Genomic DNA, 16905 nt, shown 5'->3' with positions numbered 1-16905 from the left:
GCGGGGAAGGGTAGACGGGAGAGGGTGTTACGGGTCGAACACCAGGAGAGCCTAGAGGGCGACGCCTCGGAGTTCTAGGTCGCCCTGCAGTGAGCGTCAGCCGTGGCAATGTCGGTCCTCGTCGTGGCACGACCTCTGGAGAAGGGAGGAGTTGGGTACGGTGCACAAGAGAAATGGGGAGAGAGGGGTATGTGGAGAGGAGGTTTCTTCCTGGGAAAAGCTTTGGCGCCGCCGGTAATTAGTCCTGCTCGGAGAGCGTTAATGACTCGCGGCCCCTGCTATATAGCTGCCGCCGCGGCGGCTTATTCGCCGCTGCCCGCGTTCACAGTCGCGTGCTTAGGGACCCCATAGCCTAGTCTACATAAACGCGGCCCGCGCAGGGGCTTTGAATAGGCGGTCTTTAACCGGGCCGACTTTGTCTGTGCGCCGCGAATATTAAAGATGAAAAGCAACGGCCCTCATGTGAACTGCTTTTCCAAGGTCTTGATTGATTGGTGGTGGCTGGCGGCTTGTGTCTGGTGTACTTGTTGCTTAGATGCGAACGGGGGTGTGGAGGCGCGAAGCGTCTGGTGGAAGGATTACTCCACAGCCGAGGGAGGCTAGTTGCCGCGATAAGATCCTTAACCACCCCGCCCTCCCACTGCAGGTTAATTGTTTGGTCATTTGGCCGCTGATTGATGGCTGCTTGTCCTCCTCCTTTCTCCGTGAATTGCGCTCGAAGCCGGCTGTTCTCGGGGCCGCGTTCTTTGTTTACTTTTCGACGGATAGCGTTGAGCGCGTCATTTTGTCTGGGCGCTTGGAGGGTTTTTGGTGGGGTAGGACCTTGAATAGCGGCCGAAGGCCCTCGTTCGTTTGCATGGCTTCACTTCCGCGGCGCAGGGGAAGGAAGGCCGCATGTACGGACGTGACTATCCTCCGTATGCGAACGATTGTGGTGGGGCCATATAGAAGGCTCCTTTCCTGAGTCATATCAAGGCGGCGTGCAGCGACTGAGTCGTGTTGGCGCGGTGCTTGTGGCCCTTCTTTTATGCGCTTTCACTTAATGGCTATCTTGTCCTTGTGCGTCGTCTAATTGTTCTTCCCCTGCAAATTCATTTTTTTTTTCTTTAGCCTCTGAGGTTGTTGCCTCAACTTCGATTGGGAGAGATCAAGAATTGAAGTTTAAACTGGAAATTGAATCTTGACAATGCGTCGTGATCGAAAATGAAAGGCTCTTTGCTTGGACACTGCATTTATGGGCCGCGGGTTGCGGCGTTTCCGGCGTGCAGCTACTGTCCTCGATAATTTTGCATGCGACTGCTCACTGTCTAGCCGTATAAGCTGGCGAGCCACACGAAATGCGATAAGCACGGATTGGCGCGCATACATACTGCGCGGAGAAAGGGTTCGGGAAGCCCCGTCTCTTGTGTCTTCCAAGGTGAAAACGGCTCCCGTTTCTCAATCGCGTATTCATCGCGCGATCCCCTTGGCCCTCTGCCGCGCTTCCTCAACGCGCGTGCGTGCGACTTCTTGCGCGACTCTCGGAGTCGTCTCGAGTTTTGATTTATTGTGTACGCGTCCGGAGATTGCGCGGGCGTCATCTTCGTTGCCCGGTGACCTTCGCCGAAGCGATCTGGTAGCAGGCCATTGCTTTAGGGGCAGTGCTGCCAGCTTTGAGGCCGACGGAAACTGTCGTTTGCGTGTTTGCTCCTGCGTGCAGTTTCTGCATCTCGGTTTCGCCAGAACTCAGTGAAAAATTGCCCAACGAGATACAAATCTCTCGCCTTCCGTCGTTCTGCGCTTGCGGTTTTGATATAGCTTTGACGCTGTGGGCTCCGATCTGTTGACCGTGAGCATATTTTACGTTCAGTATACACGCTCCTTCTTATATTGTGGTTTGCGAAGTCCTCGCGGGTTTTTTCAAGCGTGGTGTATAGGGAGACGCGTAGACGACGATACGCCACGGTCGAATAAGGTTATTGGGTTATATCAGGGGGTCCTCTTGAACTATCGCGCAAGTACATAATCGCTTTCAGTCACGGCAATCGACATTCAGGTATTTGCGCTGGTGTCCCTTTGTCGTGGAAGACGTGAAAGCGACGTGAATGTAAATTATGCATGGGTGCAGTTGCGGTGTTCACACACCGGACCTCTCTACAGTTTGCGGCGACAGGTAAAGTTGAGGAGTACTCGATCATTGACGAAATCCGTGGTCTGCTTTGTACAGCTGCTAAACGTCGGCAGAAACTCCACGGAGGTACAGTCGGGGACAGAAGTCTCTGGACCACGTGTTCCTCAAACGAACTCGATAGCTGCGCAAATAGCAGGCGACTAGAAATCACACTTGTGGAGGTGAAACTCGAAATTTTGTTCTTTCATCTCCACAAGTGCAGTCTCCAGCTGCCGTCTAATAGCAGAGCTATCGGCTTCGTTTCAGGAACACGTGGTCCACAGACTTTTGTCCCCGACTGTACATGCGCGTACTTCGCGCTTTTGATGACAGGGGCCTTGGGAGCATGCATGCTTCGTTTCGGTCGGGGTGATTGGGAAATGGAACCCGCTATCGCGTATATCTAAACAGAGCGACGAGCAGAGGACTGAAAATTCGTTGCCGGGCCTATACGACTCGCTTTGTTTCTTTTTAATTACGTTGTGGGTGCCTATTCTCTACACGCTTGTTCAGTGCTATAGATTTCTCCCGCAACTGTCCACTCGCATGTGGAGTAAGCCTCCGGGATTGTGCAATCGCCGCAATATCGGTGTGCCTCGTATCTAGTGCTCCTTGCAGCAGCCCGTTCTTGGCACACATTGCGCAGTATCAGGCCACTTCAGCAGCCATGTACCTGGGTATGCATGGCCGGCTCGCTATTTTTGTCCTTTCTTTTCCGGCTTGCATCTCGCACCTTGAAGGCGCCTAATCTTCCCTGGCAATCGAATCGGAGCGGCGCGAATGCTGCAAATATCGAGCGCCCGCATGCATATGCAGCCCTCCGTTTTCATTTCTTTATACGCAGTAGCCAAACCCACATGTGCGCGCTATGAACAGGTTCGTTCGGCTGATATATGAAAACGATCTTATGCGCGAGGAGGAAAATGTAATAAAAAAAAAAGAAAGAGAAGGAAAAACGCGCGCTGCATATAGAGCAAATATCTCACGCATTCCCGCCATATATCGCGCGCACGTGCAGTATTCCCTCGGGCAAATGCTGGAGGCGACGGTTAAGCGAGGTTCGGTTGCCTTACCAGCAGCGGCCGCGCGAATGCGCTGGGTCCCCTCGTGGTGTATATATATATTCCCGCGAAGATCGGCATGGGCGCGCGTTCGAGATTAATCGCCTTTTCTTTCTTATTCTTGGCTAATTATCAAGGACGCCGCAGTGGCGCGTATTCGGTAAAGCGCACTGCCGCACCTTTACACCTATGCGTGGAAGGGAGAACAGGTCCTGCGCGTGTTCGCGTGTAGCCTCCGGTTACGCGGTCCGCTTGCTCTTTTGCTCACCCGGTGACGTAAAAGATGTGCCTCGATCGCGGTAGGAACTGTGTTGGCCGCTCCGTAACGCCCACCTGCCGCCGACAGCACTCGCCTTCGGGAGGCTCTTCGAGGTTACTCAGCAACAGCACGGGCATGCATGCACTTCACGGCTGGTACGCACAAACTTGCGCGGTCGGTACGCAAGCTACCGTTTCTTTCATTGCCTGTAGCCCTCCCTGCCTCCCAAACCTCCCCGCCTCTCGCTCGCTTCGAACGTTCATTAACGCTACGCAATTTGTTTTCGGTCGATTACGCCTCTTTATCTTCGTCGACGTTGGCTCAAGTGCGGCGGCGGAGCCGGGTGTGAATGTTGGCTTGACTGTGTGTGCGCGCGCCTGGCCTACTTTTCGACGCTCGTATACTCGAGAGTACCACGCTTGCTTACTACTGGTGCGGCTCCCCTCCTCCTCACCGGTGTGTGTGGAGTTCCGTTCGACTTCGAGAGAAAGAAAAGGCATGCCACGGCTAATGGGGGGAAAGTGGTCAAGGCTGTCCCACGCGTTAGCAACGGGAGCAGTGCTCCGTTTGGTTGTCTGTGCGTCTGTTGGTGCGCTTCGGTACACATACACACAGACTCAGACGTACGCGAGTGTTCAGACGTTCGTATGTGCTGTGCTTTTCGACGGCAGCCGCGCGGGCTTGGCCGCGTACCCGCCTCGAATCGAGTGTGCTTAGATAGAGCCCAGCGTGCCGATGTGTGCACCGGTGCGCCGATCGATGCTAACGATCGGTTTATAAGCCGTTCGTATTTATTGATACTGCGCGCTCGCTTTTGATCGGTCTTAGAAGAACGCGCGCCCCGATCGAGGCCTTGATTCTATTTATTCACTTTTGTTTGTTTATTTTTCCGAGAAGGCGCCGGCGCTCGCGTGATGCTTTTTTACGCGTTGCGCGTAGATAGGGGGAGGGCGGATTAAGGACCCGCAAACATACCTGCACGCGCGCGATCGTGCGGGGTTCGCCGCTGCAAACGCGCCGTGCCTTAATTAGGCCTCTGCGTTGATTTGTGCGAGATATGGGCATTGATGTTTTTTCGTGGCATGCGAACGGCAGCATGCAAGAGCGGCAGAGCTGGGAGGAATATGTTTATCGGAAGCGCGGCCTTGCTGGCAGGTCGGTATTAGTCTTGCCGAAAGATAGGCACATGTGCGCTTACGGGCAAGGGCTAAACACTGCGGGCAGTGTTTTACAAGGTTGGTATTAAAAATTAGTCGCGCGCCGGCAGCTGGCAGGCTGTACGGGGTATAGTCTGTTATTACCAGCTGCGCGCTACTGGGCGGCTTCTGTATAGCCTTGTGTAACGTATTAAGAGCTGGAGAGGGCTGGTACGCGTATAGTTCGCCGTTACTGAACGCGTCAGCTGGACGCGTCTGAAGCCACAGTGGTGCGGTCTATATTTAGCTTTCATTGACTGAGGCGCTCCATATATGTGGAATATGTTCCATATTCGGAATAAACCATTATAAATACGTCATCAGGCGTCCCCCATCAGGCATCCACAATCCGCAGTATAGCTTATGCTTTTGGGATAGTCCATAGCTGTCACAACTCTGCCAGTAGGGTTATGACAAGCGACCAAACATAATCCAGTCTATAGCTCCGAAATTTCGTGACGAACTTTGTCAAGTTGTGCCGCGGCTATTCCCGAGTCCTTCGCTCGCACCAGCGTGAACTTATTAGCCTACAGAGGCCACTGTGTTGCAGAGGCCGTTCTTGCGGCGTGACGCTTTAACTTCCGAACTCTTTCCTCAACAAGCATCTCTAAAGAGGTCCGCTGCTCCTCGGTCTACTGTGCGGCCGCCGCCACCTTCCTCGGGGACCCCTGGGGTGACCAAAATGACCACCGCGTGGTCACGATGAGCACGGCCGGTCACTCGGGCAGTGCGCCTCTATCCTGGCCTCGTGCCTAGTGTCTTCTTCCTGCAGTGTGTGCGGAGTCACTGTTGTTGGAGGTGGGCCGAGGGTGACATTCCTCCTGTTTTAGAGCGCGCAGCCGCGCGCAGCCGCTTTTGGACGCAGGCGTCTAGGTTAAGGAGAGGAGGTATACGCACGGACTCCGCAGAAGCCGATTACCTCGGTCGACTCGCGGCGGCCGCTCCGTTCTTAGCGCGAGGCCCGATGATGACCGCGCATTCGCGTCGCGCTCACGCACGAGTCCCCGCCGCATGCTCAAACAAAGGGTCGTATAAAGCAACGCTCTCCATAATGCGGGGCGTCACCTGTTTGCTCGGTGAGAGGTGTAGCGCTTGTTGTGTGCGCGAGCTTTCGCCCCCGTAATGGCGCTGGCCACAACCACGCAGCGCAAAGAAGACCAGGAACGAGGAAGACGAATGCCGTCTGTTCTGGCTGGCTGGCTGCTTTGTCTCTCCGTGTGTGCCTCCCTCGACGTTTCCGACAGCTTCCTTCCCGAGAAAGTGTGACGCCTGCATTGCATGGCGCGCATAGCTTCGCTTAATTGCGGACACCGGGAAACCTCGGCGAGCTCCCTCGGTACAAATTAAGGCGTCCACGTAAATTTAGCAAATTTCGCGTCACGCTATGCCGTTCCGGCGTAGTACACGCGCGTTCCGGGCAGTTTCTTTTTAAATTTGTTCTTATTCGCCTGAGATTTGTGTCTCGCAGTCGCTTTCACTGTGTAATTCTCACCTCGAAGGTGTGAACAGCTGTAATTGCGCGGAACTACGAGCGCTTAATGTAAGGATCTAGGTAGGCATGCCGGCAACAATGACCGGGTAATAGAGACTCGGGGCATGTATACGCGCTACGCGGCTTTCGCTTTGTACAAGATTGTGGGGTGCCCGTGCTACTGGCCCAGATTTAGGGTTTACCGCCGTCTCGAGACGGAGTCGATTGCAGCGACGTGCTCTGAACCGTTTCGTCGTCCCGTCCAGAAAGATCGTCCTGCCCGGATCCGCTTGTTTTTCTCGGTCTTTGGCCACTCAATAAGCTCTATGATAGCCTTTCGTCACTCAATCTCCTCTTCAGACTGGTTGTTTCCTACCTACCTGTTCGAGGACCGTGCCAAATTCAAGCATGTCATGAAGGAGCTGTCTTATGATTACACTCGCCTAATGGCGTTGTTAATGATGGGATGCTCTTCTTGTATAGCATGGCCGCGGAGTATGCATTATTGAGCAGAGCACGGACAACGCTTCTGTTACGCTCACTAGACGCTATAGCGCACAGGCTTTGGTTACATCGGTGTGTACTTGAGACCGGCTTGCGTCGTAGCCGCGAAATCGCGGTATATGTGCCCCCCCCCCCCTTCCTTTTCTTTCTTTTTTTGTGGCGCATGCGCGTGCGCTCTCGTAATGAGTGCTTGCGTGCCGCCGCCACTGGGGGATCATGCGAAAGGCGGCGAGCCCCGCGAAAGAGCGCGGCCGCACTCTCGTGTATACCCGAGCGTAATTGCACGGTGTGCCACCACCGCCACTACTGCTGCTGGGACCCGCTTACAAACGACTGGACGCGGAGCTAGCTCTCCCTTTTGCGACCGAGGAAAAACGCCGCCTTCGCGGAGGATGGAACGCTATTTACTTCCAGAACTCACGCTAATCGCGCAGGGTGGCTTTAGAGGTGGTACGTACACTCACCCCCCCCCCCCTCCCCTCCCCCGCCTCTCGCTTTCTTTCCTTCATTTCTCATCTCGGCGCGTATAGTTAGCTGTCATTTCTTTTTTCTTGCTCTCGCGGCCTCCTGTACTCGTCTGCAGAGCGGTGCAAGGACGTCGCTCGGACGGCCTTTGTTCTGCTGCAATCAACCCCTCTCGCGAGTTGCATCGCTGCTATCTCTGGAACAAAAAGGAGGAACTCCGCGTTGCGAAAAGGGAAAGCCGCTGCTCCTGCAGAGAAATGAGAGGTGTCCGAGCAGCTCCGTCCCTCCACGCGGTGTGCGGTGCTAGAGACAGCTTTACCTCGTTGACCTTTCGTTCGTTCTTTATTCTGCGCTCATGTGTGCGGGATGCACTGCCAGCTAGGTTCCCTTTCTCTTCTACGAGAACACCCGCGAGCTGGGTCGCCTCTCAGGCCGGTGTGTAACTGTGGCTGTTGCTCGCACCGTGCCCGTTGCGAGTTCTTTATTCTCAACGAGGGCTATCTCAAGTACGCCAAGGGTTGCGGGCGTCGTGGTCGTTCCCAAATAGCGGCAGCATAATGCGAGGCGTTGGGTGGTGAGCTTTTCGTGTACGCGGGGCTATTTCGCGCGAAGATGTAGTGCATCTGGGTCCTAGGTTCATAAATGGTCGAGTTGTAGGGCTGACGCAGTGCTTGCATGTGTGCGCGTGCTTGTATGCTTCATGGCTGTGTGCTGTAGCTGTGGAGAGTTCCTTCTTTTTCATAACTGGACTTCCCACGGCTTGCCCCTTACGTTCTTTCTGAGAATATGCTGACTTTGCAAAACTTCAGCGAGGCGCAAATTTAAATCTCGGTAGAAACTTCCCGCTGCATCTGAAACGAGAATGCATTTCAAATAGGGTAGTATAGCTGAAAAAAAAAAAGTAATCAGACATGAATTGGCATTGTTGCCTTATCGACGCCATTACGTTTGAAGTGAACCTTATCATATTGCCAAGTGTGTACGGCCGTAGGCGATATCACGACGTTCCACTTCGGTGTCCGTTAAGGTTGCTGCTACTGCTTTGCGAGGGTGAGTTGCGAAAAGACAAGGGCGGTATAGAGTATCAAAGGTACGGCCCTGTCCAGCGTTCGTGGGTGGAAGATAAAAAAAAAAAAAAACTGGACCGGCGTTAGTGCCTGCTGCCATTCGTGAAATGTTGGCAGCTCGTTAGCACCGCTGTTTCATCAGATATGCATTCGGTAGCACGCGCCAAGCCACTCAGGGTCACATGCCGGGTTATACACCAAGCATGGCCTCCGAGATTATCTCCTACGGTCGGGGGATCTCAGAGGCCATGCACCAAGCTTGTGCTTACCGTTAGCAGTACGTGTCAGCTTAGCATGCCGTCCCTCATTTAAAGCAACACTTTTGCTTGTGAGGCTTCATGTGCTCGCCTTGTCTCGGCGCTGTGTCTTGTTCCGCGTGCTTCTCCCCACTGATTCAAGAGCGAACAGAGGAGGAGGCGCCGGCGGGTGTAGCGGACATTCCCGTGCCCACGTGCGAGACGGCAGCGCTGGCGGCAGCGGCGCCACCGCGCGTAACAAATTGCCCCCGACGCCCTCGACGCATTCCCGTCGGCAGTCCTTGCAGTGGCCATTAGTCATTCACTGCGGAGTAAACAAAGCGCGCGCCGCTGCCGCCGACAATGGCGCGCACACCCTTCGACGGCCGCCGCCGCCGCTGCGTGGCGGCGCTGTGCTCGCTGCCGTAGTAACCCGTAGAGCGCAGGTGTTGTACCGACTTGTTCAGGAAATAACGGGCTTTAGTTGAGCTGACTCGCTCAGTTGAATCGGGGTGGAACTGTGCGGTCTTTTCCTGTGCGCCCTGTCGCGCTCTTTTTGTGTGTGTGTGTGTGTGTGTGTGTGTGTGTGTGTGTGTGTGTGTGTGTGTGTGTGTATTCTACTCTTTATGCACAGCTCTGTATTCAGCGTGTTATAGTGGGATACAGCTCAAGAACGAAGCGGCTTTTCCCCGTCAAAGTAACCCCTTCAAGAAAATGGCGTCGGCAGATTCTCACGAGCCTGCTAGCGCTACAATGCTGGTAGTGCCATATGAAAGGGGTAGTCTTTCCCTCCATGGTCGGGGATAGTCGGATAGTCTCCTCCCTCCGCTGTCACGCTATAGCAGGCTCATGAGATTCGGCCGACGCCACTGGCTGGAAGGGGACCCTTTGTCGGGGAAAAGCCCCTTCGTTATTGAGTTGTATCCGACTATAGATTAAGTACGTGAACCCGAGGCTTCAAAGGACTTGAACCCTGCTGCTCGCGACACGTGTGCCTCCGAACATGCTGCGCTCATTCTTGTGCCATCATTCTTCTTTGTCATCTGCTCCTGGTGCTGCGCCATCTGTCTAACAATTTTTATTGTAGTTAACGTCCCTGTCAGGCAATCACCGCTTATCCGTTTTTTGATGATCGCAAGAAATATGACTCGTTTTGTCACGCCTACACGTACTTTCTCTGGTCCTCGTTTTGCAAGCTAATTCGCGTATCCCTGAAGCCCAAAGGAGCACATCTGTCGTGATGAAGCTTCGCTTTCACTCGTGGTCTGTCTTGCGGTGTTCACGTTCCCAATCGAGTGCCCGGTTCGCAGATTCCTAGTACTTATCTCGAACCGCTAACGATACCTCCTTTTGCGCAGATCTCGCAACGCATTTGCGATGCCTGCCTCTGCAGCCCTGCGCTTTCCTTATCACCACGCTTCAACTCCTTTGCTTCGCGCGGCCTTCGCCTGCCACGATACGCCGTTGGCAGCAATAGTTTATCGAAGTACCCGTGCCCCTAACTGAGCGCGGTCCGAAGGAGTCGCCCGAGTCAGGGTCTACCTCTTGTCCGCGCGCGAGAGAACCAGCCGTGCCTTTGCCTCCTATCAGCTTCCGCAACGCTGTACAGAATAAGAGGGAGAGGGGAACGTGCTTCGTACGTCTCGCCGCCGTATTAATGCCTTCTTGTTATTTCTTTCCCCCCCTTTGGCGGGCGAGCGCTGCCCGTAACAGGCCGCGAACTGCGGTGCCGGCCCCCCTCGTAGGGGCGCCTGCGAGGCGGCGGTGGCGCCGCCATACCGCGGCTGCGCCCAAGCTGAGAACGACCTTGGCAAGGACGAACGCGTCGCCCTCGCAAGCTGAGACGCCCCAGAGCGCCGCCATCCGCCTTTTTTTTTATTTTCGTACTTCTTTCTTCCTCGCGTCCCTTGCTCTCGTCTTGCAGTCCGATGTAATGGTTGGCTGCTCGGCATTGCTGTCGCTCTTTTGCTGCTTTTTCCGCGCAGTCAGTATAGGATGTGGCGGCGGCTGCGCTACCTGAGTGCACCTCCCGGTCGGTTGGTTGTTTTTCTGTCGTGCTCACACGATCCACCTTCTCCTCCCATCCGGGGACCTGGTGCGACCGGCGCTCCACAAAGATTCCGTTGCTGTCTGTGCCCGAGCCTGCTCGATCGGCACGGCTCTGTGTACGCATCGAAATGCCGCGAGGGGGCTTCGATTTGTATTTTAGCACGTGGCCTGTTATCAGCCGTATCTTTTATTCTTTATCGTAGGGTAACGCTGTGACTGCCAGTGCCGACCTGTTTTAGGAGTCGAAGAGGCCGTGTCGGTCCATGTACGGCAGTTTAACTTCTCTCTCTCTCCCGCTATCTTACCCTCTGCACTAGAATGCGCGTAGAAGGGATTGCGCGGAAAAGCGCTGCATTCCTCGCCGTAGCTGCTTTGCATAAATCGCTCCTGGCTTACGGCTCAAGTTGTACGGTTCTGCCTCGTTGGATAAGCGACTCTACGCAGGGTCTGGGAGCGCTCCGCCTTGGAGGTTCACTGTGCTCTTTTGTGGAGTCTGGATGATGTGGACGTACTCATCCTGTTTGTACACCGGGAGGGATTTTTAATCCGGAACACAGTATAACTCTGGCGGCACACCCTTTCTCACCTTCAGACTGCTCAACGTCGCCTGAGAGGGATGCATGCGAAACAACTTGTGCATTTCGGCCCGCCCAGTTATCCCTTTAATCCAGCAGCTAATCGTAAAAGACCTGCGACTTGTTCGGTGTTCAAGTCCCCCGTCGTTTAAATTCATGTCCGCCGGGCAGTCGCTGAGATCTCCTGGAAACTGTCGACATCGTCGCACTATACTTGCGACTGTCTCCTAGTGCACTTCTTCCGGCGCACTCAGTTCTGTGCTTCGTCGTCGCTGTGCGGAGCACTGAGGCGTATATGACGTCCGCGTAGTGTGAAAAGGAAAGCGTAATTTTCGCGCAACCAGCATCGCTCCCCAAGTGCAGTGAAAAGTAAACTACATATTTCCTTGTTCCATGCTAGCTATACTCTCCACAAGTTATCGGCTTAATACTTGATTAATTGTCATGCAGAGGCAAAAATATATCTGGCTCTTGAGGAGCTTATGTTCTTTTTTGTGTTGTTCCGTGTGTACAGTCGTGAAAAATATGAGTGGGGAACACAGTTGGAGCATTCATTTATTGATTACTCCGTTATTATTTGTGACAAGCGCAGTTTTTCTCTCTCTTTAACTAGTTTTCGTCTGCGCCTACAATATCTTAATGTCGTTGTGCAATTTAGTAGAGAAATAACCAAGAAATTTGCAATTTTCTGCGTGTACGTGTTTCCTCTGGAGCCGAAGGTCAGATGGATCGAGTAAGAGGGTTGGCGCGTTCCAGCCTTCCTACCTTCTGTAGCTGGCCTCGGAGACCAGTTTCCGACAACGGTGTCGTTATATCAGACCCGCCCGCATAGATTCCAACATTCCAACCATCGAGGCGACCAGCCATCGCCGCGCAGGCGTAAATATGCAGCGACGGTCGCATTGTCAAGGCCTGTGGACGCTTTGACTTCGGTCGTCCGCATGCCTTGTCAACGTTGGTTCTTGCGTCACAATTCGATCGCCGCATATTTTTTGGCATTCGTGCTGGTTGTGAGGGAAGGGGCTCGATTAGAAAAGAGCGTTCGGACACGGCCGTCGCACGCGCAGGTGTACCTTCACGTGGGAGCAGCCTTAGCTCTAGCAAGCCTAGATTTACGGCGTACGGAAGCTCTTTCGGGCGGTTAAGTGCGGTCGCTTCAGTTATTTTTTTTTTCTTCGCTCTTCCGTGCACTTTCCATTACTCGCTTTCAAGTGCCTTTGTTACGGTTCAGCGCCGTCCCGGATTACGCGGAGCTCGCATAAGTTCACCGAGCGAGAGTGGAGGCTACAGGCGCAGCTTAAAAGGGTTTGCCATCTATGCATGGGAACTGCCCCTGGTCCCGCGACGCACCGTTGGGCAGTAAAAGCAAGTGCAGTTATGGACCTGAAGGAAGCATTTCCGCGATATAAGCGAAGCATATACCGCAGGCGTGTCGCAACTTCCCATGGATTTACGGGCTATACCGACGTCCCTCGCTCTGCGTTTTTGCGAGGGCTAAGCGTGGCAGCCGGCGTTCACGAGACATTTGCCTCGCCGCAAAGGTCGCCGAGTCTCGCCGTCTGAATGCACGTCACGAGTTGCATCTGCATGAGCTTTCCAGAGTTCGACGCTGGGGACGAGCGTCCTCCGCGCACTGGCCGTTATGTTAATGCGGCGAGAATTTTGCATACACTGCTGCATTCTGTGGCAGAAAGGACACCGGGTCTCCTGCTGCCGTGGCTTCGGGGAATTGAGAGAAAAAGAAAAGTATTAAGGCGCACTGAGGCAGGTCTCGCTGCATACGCTTATACGGCCCTGGGCACCGTAGCTGCATCTTTTCGTGAACTCTGCGGTGTGGTCAGGCCTCTTCGAGATCCGGAAGTTGTCCGAGCCCCTTGCGCGGCGCGCAGAAGGTGAAGCTGTCGCATTCAGCCGCCATTGAGCTGCGTGGAGCCCGTGTACGCATTGTTCCGTGAGTGTGTTATGTTCGCCGGGCTACAGAGGCAAGCTCTACTTCGCATCTTTAAAGAGTTTCTTCGGCATTGAATTCGGATGCATAACTGTCCTGATCTCGTTGACACTTGCTTCAGCCTGACCGCGTCTGCGTTGCCGGGCGAGGAAGAGAATATTTTATGCGGGTCAGTTATTCTTGTGTAGTATATATGTTATCTCCGATCTCTATGTGACACATCGCCACTCTTACTGCTTGCACAATATTTCCCCCTCCATAGAACTCCCTAGCGAGACGCATTCCAGGCTCCCTGTTTCTCATCGTAACGCGTTGCGGCTGCTAGTTACGATGGACCGAGGCAGATATGTAGCTCTCGCACAAAATCAGGTAGCGCGGTGTCGTTATTTCGTCAGACGGCATATAGGAAACGTGTTCTTCCCTGTAGCGCGCGCCGCAGCGGAGCAGGCAGTGGCGAAATGGCGAATATGGTCACCGTGGCCTGACAGGCGAATGAATAAGCACTTTTCGGCGCATCGCAGCGGCGCGGACGCGGCCACCGGGGCTGATGTGTGCTGGGCTCGGCGTTTCGCACGGAAGACGATCGGCGTGAAATGTGCCGCAGCGGTGACGGCGTGCGCTACCGCGTGTCACGGTAGCGCTGTTAGCTGCTGCGCCGGGCGGTTGCATGTCGCCCCCGCGACTCGCGTTGCGTCACAACGAGCAGACACGCGGTCAGTTGCGCGCGTCGCCACCGTCGGCGTTGGTTCACGGCGGGGAGCACGTTACGTGTGTAGACACATCCTTGTCCGCTGTGGCTTCGCGTGTCGGAGGCAAGCATCGAGAAAAGCCTGTCTGCGTAGCACAGTTGAAATCGCTTGTCGATCTGTGCGCGTCGTCGTTGTTCATCCACATATTTCGTGTATCGTGACGCCGTACTTGCATACACATGTTATCCTTAGCTCCCGTTCGTTGGGCGTCCATGTCCGCGAGGCCGCAGTTCCCATTTTTTAGTTGTCACCGATCTGTAGGGTGACGCTTTTCAGTTGGCTGTATGCAACGGCGAGTGTCTCGATGACCAGCCGAGCAGCGCGCCTTCGATCGAGGCGGTTGTTGCAGCTGCTGCGGTAAATCTGCATACGACGGACACGTCTCGTTGACGCTCAGACAATCGCGGGAATGCGCGGCGCCCACGGGTTTTTCCTCCCCGCAACTGCAGAGTGCATCGGGGGAGAATGCATGGTCAGCAGCGGTGGGGGGTGCGTGCCCCGGACAAGGCTGCGCGCAGCACGCGCGAAAACAAAAGGGGGCGCTCACTCTCTCGAGCTAGGAAGGAAGCATGCAGTTGCGCATGATTGACGCCACTTTTTCCGTGTACTGCGTACGTACGCACCGACTCGACGCACCCCTGGCGGGGCCCCGGAAGTGTCAGGTCTCGGGGCAGCGGCGACGGGATGGCGTTGGTGTCTCGCTCTTCGGCCTCGTTTAATTTGAGCCGCAGCAGGGACACGTCTCGGTCAGCCTGTCGCGGCGGCCTCCGCCCACGTGTTGGCCGAAGCCCTTCGCGAAGCATCTGGAGCGGCCGGCGAACACGCGCGTCTCGGGCGAAGCGGCGAACGTTGCCCAGGGCCGCTCGGTTTCCTGATCGCCGCCGTAATGATGGACGCGGGCGCAGGGTTCCGTTGTCTCTTCCCTCTCTGCTGGTTCGGCCGGTGACGCAACCGTCCGCTTTGTCTTCTCGATCCATCAGCGTCGCGATGGGGATCGAATGCGCCGCGCATGTCGGGCGACGCCTGTGTGTGTGAGCCCCCGTTGTGCGTTTGTGCCTCCGAGCTGGAGGCCGCTATCGCGCCCCTGCCATTCCTCCGTGCCCGATCGCTGCGGGCCATGCGTGCGACGGCGAAGGCCCTGAAGCCGTCTCAGCTCGCGGTGTCTTTGCTTCCGCGCGGCTCATTTGTTATTGTTATTAGCCTCGTAAAAAGAGCGCCTGTCCTGTGGCCCTCGGACGACAGAATAGTGCGGATGCTTAGCTGATCGACGTCATCGTTCCCTCCGAAGGGCCGGACCTAGGACGATTACGTTGCTGCTGCGCGCCGGAACCCGTGCTTGTATACGTGATTGTATGACAGTGCGAACAGCCTGGGTTTTCCGGCCTGTGTGACATTGTAACTTCCCAACGAGCTGATACGTGTGCACCGTGAGACGCAGTTACGGACGTCAGTGGTCAGAGGGGCATAGCATGCATTGAATAACAAGCCATCTCCGACGCTTCGAAATGATAATCACTAAGCGCCCTGGCGATACCTAGCGATGATTGTCTTTCTGGGGCGGTTTCACTCCCCCCTCGTCTTCCGCACCTAAGCGAGAAATTATGCATGGGAAAACCGTGCTGAACTCCGTTTTTTCGACGAAAATAGCCAAGAAATACATAATCCCCCCCCCGCCTTCCCCCTCCAAAATTTACCCATGAATCCGCCCCTGTAGTCTTCTCTTACATGTTGTTCTAAATTATCTCGCATCTGAAAAAAATTATTCAATTAAATTCCTCTTAACATTAAGACACATAATAGTAACTGTAATAGAAAGTAACAATCCTCCACGCCTGCTGTGGCCTCAAAGGCTGCTGTCTTCCTTCTAAATACATCGTGATAAAACTTCCTTCCCTTCCATATTCGTGTCTGCGCATATAGATCCAATGTATGGAATGACTGGTCATAAAAAGTCTTAAGCAGTTCATCACTGCGCTGCTATACAGCTCTGTGCGTCGTCTGTATTTACCCCCTTTCCTCGTATCTAAATGTTTTTTCTGTGCTGGAGGAAAAGCTGCAGTTGTGAGCTGTCCCACTATGACAATCGTGGTTTTTTTTAACAACGTCGTCTTTCCATCTTTACCCGCGCGTCCATTGGCGGCCTATATGTATTATTTATCGCCCGCCTTTTTCGGCAAATGGAGTTGGTTTACACGTTTACACCGACGCACGTGCATCGTCGTCGTTCGGTTATTCCCCTGGCCGCTGTCTGTCCTATGCATCAAGCGTACTCAGCGTCGGCGCATCATTTTGGGGACTTCGACGCAGTGCCTGCGGCTGGCCCACTCTTACTGTAGACCCCCCCTCCCCCCCCCCCCCCCTCCCCCACCCCACCGCACTCACACCCACGTACTTTGCTGCTTACCCGGGCTGTTCTCCCGTGGCGCCCTCTGGTGTGGCACGCCGTGCGTAGTATCGCGACAATCGCTGTCCTCGCCTCCGAGACCCGCAACGCCCTGCGCCGGAATGTCAGGAATGCGTTGTCCCATTGAGCGGCCGACGCCGGATGCAGAGCGCGGGTGTCGGTGCGCCGTCCCAAAGGCTCCACGGCTGCGCGCTCTGGTGGCTTGCCTTCATTTTACTCTTTTTAGCGCCCTCGTGGTTAAGTGTGATCGTCGCGGTAAAAAAATGGGTTCCCCATCGAGTAGCTGGAGGCTTCGGGCGTCATTATCTGGTTTCGGTTAATAACCGAGCGGCATTCGACGGTTGTGCTGGCGCAGCATGACGCAAGCCAGTAACCTTGCGCGTACGCGCTCACAACGCGAGATAAACTGAGCATGGTTAAGAGCGCGCGTGTGGAGGTTTGCTCGTGTGTGTCCTACGGCGGCGCCGAGCAGTTGGTGACCTATTTCTCGTACACTAACTGCGGCGTTACGGCATGCCCCACGAAATGAAGGAGAAAAAAGTATTGAGGCTGTGAAATGCCCGCGAGGTCCCCAGCTTAAGCGTTGCCGTACACAGAAGCGTGCGCGAATTTATTGCGGCCTTTTAATGAGGGCCTATTAAAACATTCCAGTTGAAAGGAGACACGCTATATTTTTTTCCCTCCTGCTCGGAAATGTCGACGCATTTCTTGATTTTACCTTGCCTTCGTGTGTACGCAGCTCAGTGTGCTGGATTCAGGGGCACGTGAGTTT

The 16905-nt window shown here is 54.7% G+C and overlaps 1 protein-coding gene across 3 annotated transcripts in view; it reads left to right on the top strand.

Moving 5' to 3' along the window:
- The window catches only part of Drak (Death-associated protein kinase related), a 227218-nt gene that overhangs the window by 186468 nt on the left and 23845 nt on the right, over positions 1-16905 (top strand). The gene's annotated exons all lie outside the window — the stretch shown is intronic.

The sequence above is a fragment of the Amblyomma mixtum genome, chromosome 5 (assembly GCF_055824585.1).
Source record: "Amblyomma mixtum isolate Tamu chromosome 5, ASM5582458v1, whole genome shotgun sequence".
Classification (NCBI taxonomy): domain Eukaryota; kingdom Metazoa; phylum Arthropoda; class Arachnida; order Ixodida; family Ixodidae; genus Amblyomma; species Amblyomma mixtum.
Note: the sequence above shows the minus strand (reverse complement) of the source record. Positions and strands in the feature narration are given on the sequence as shown.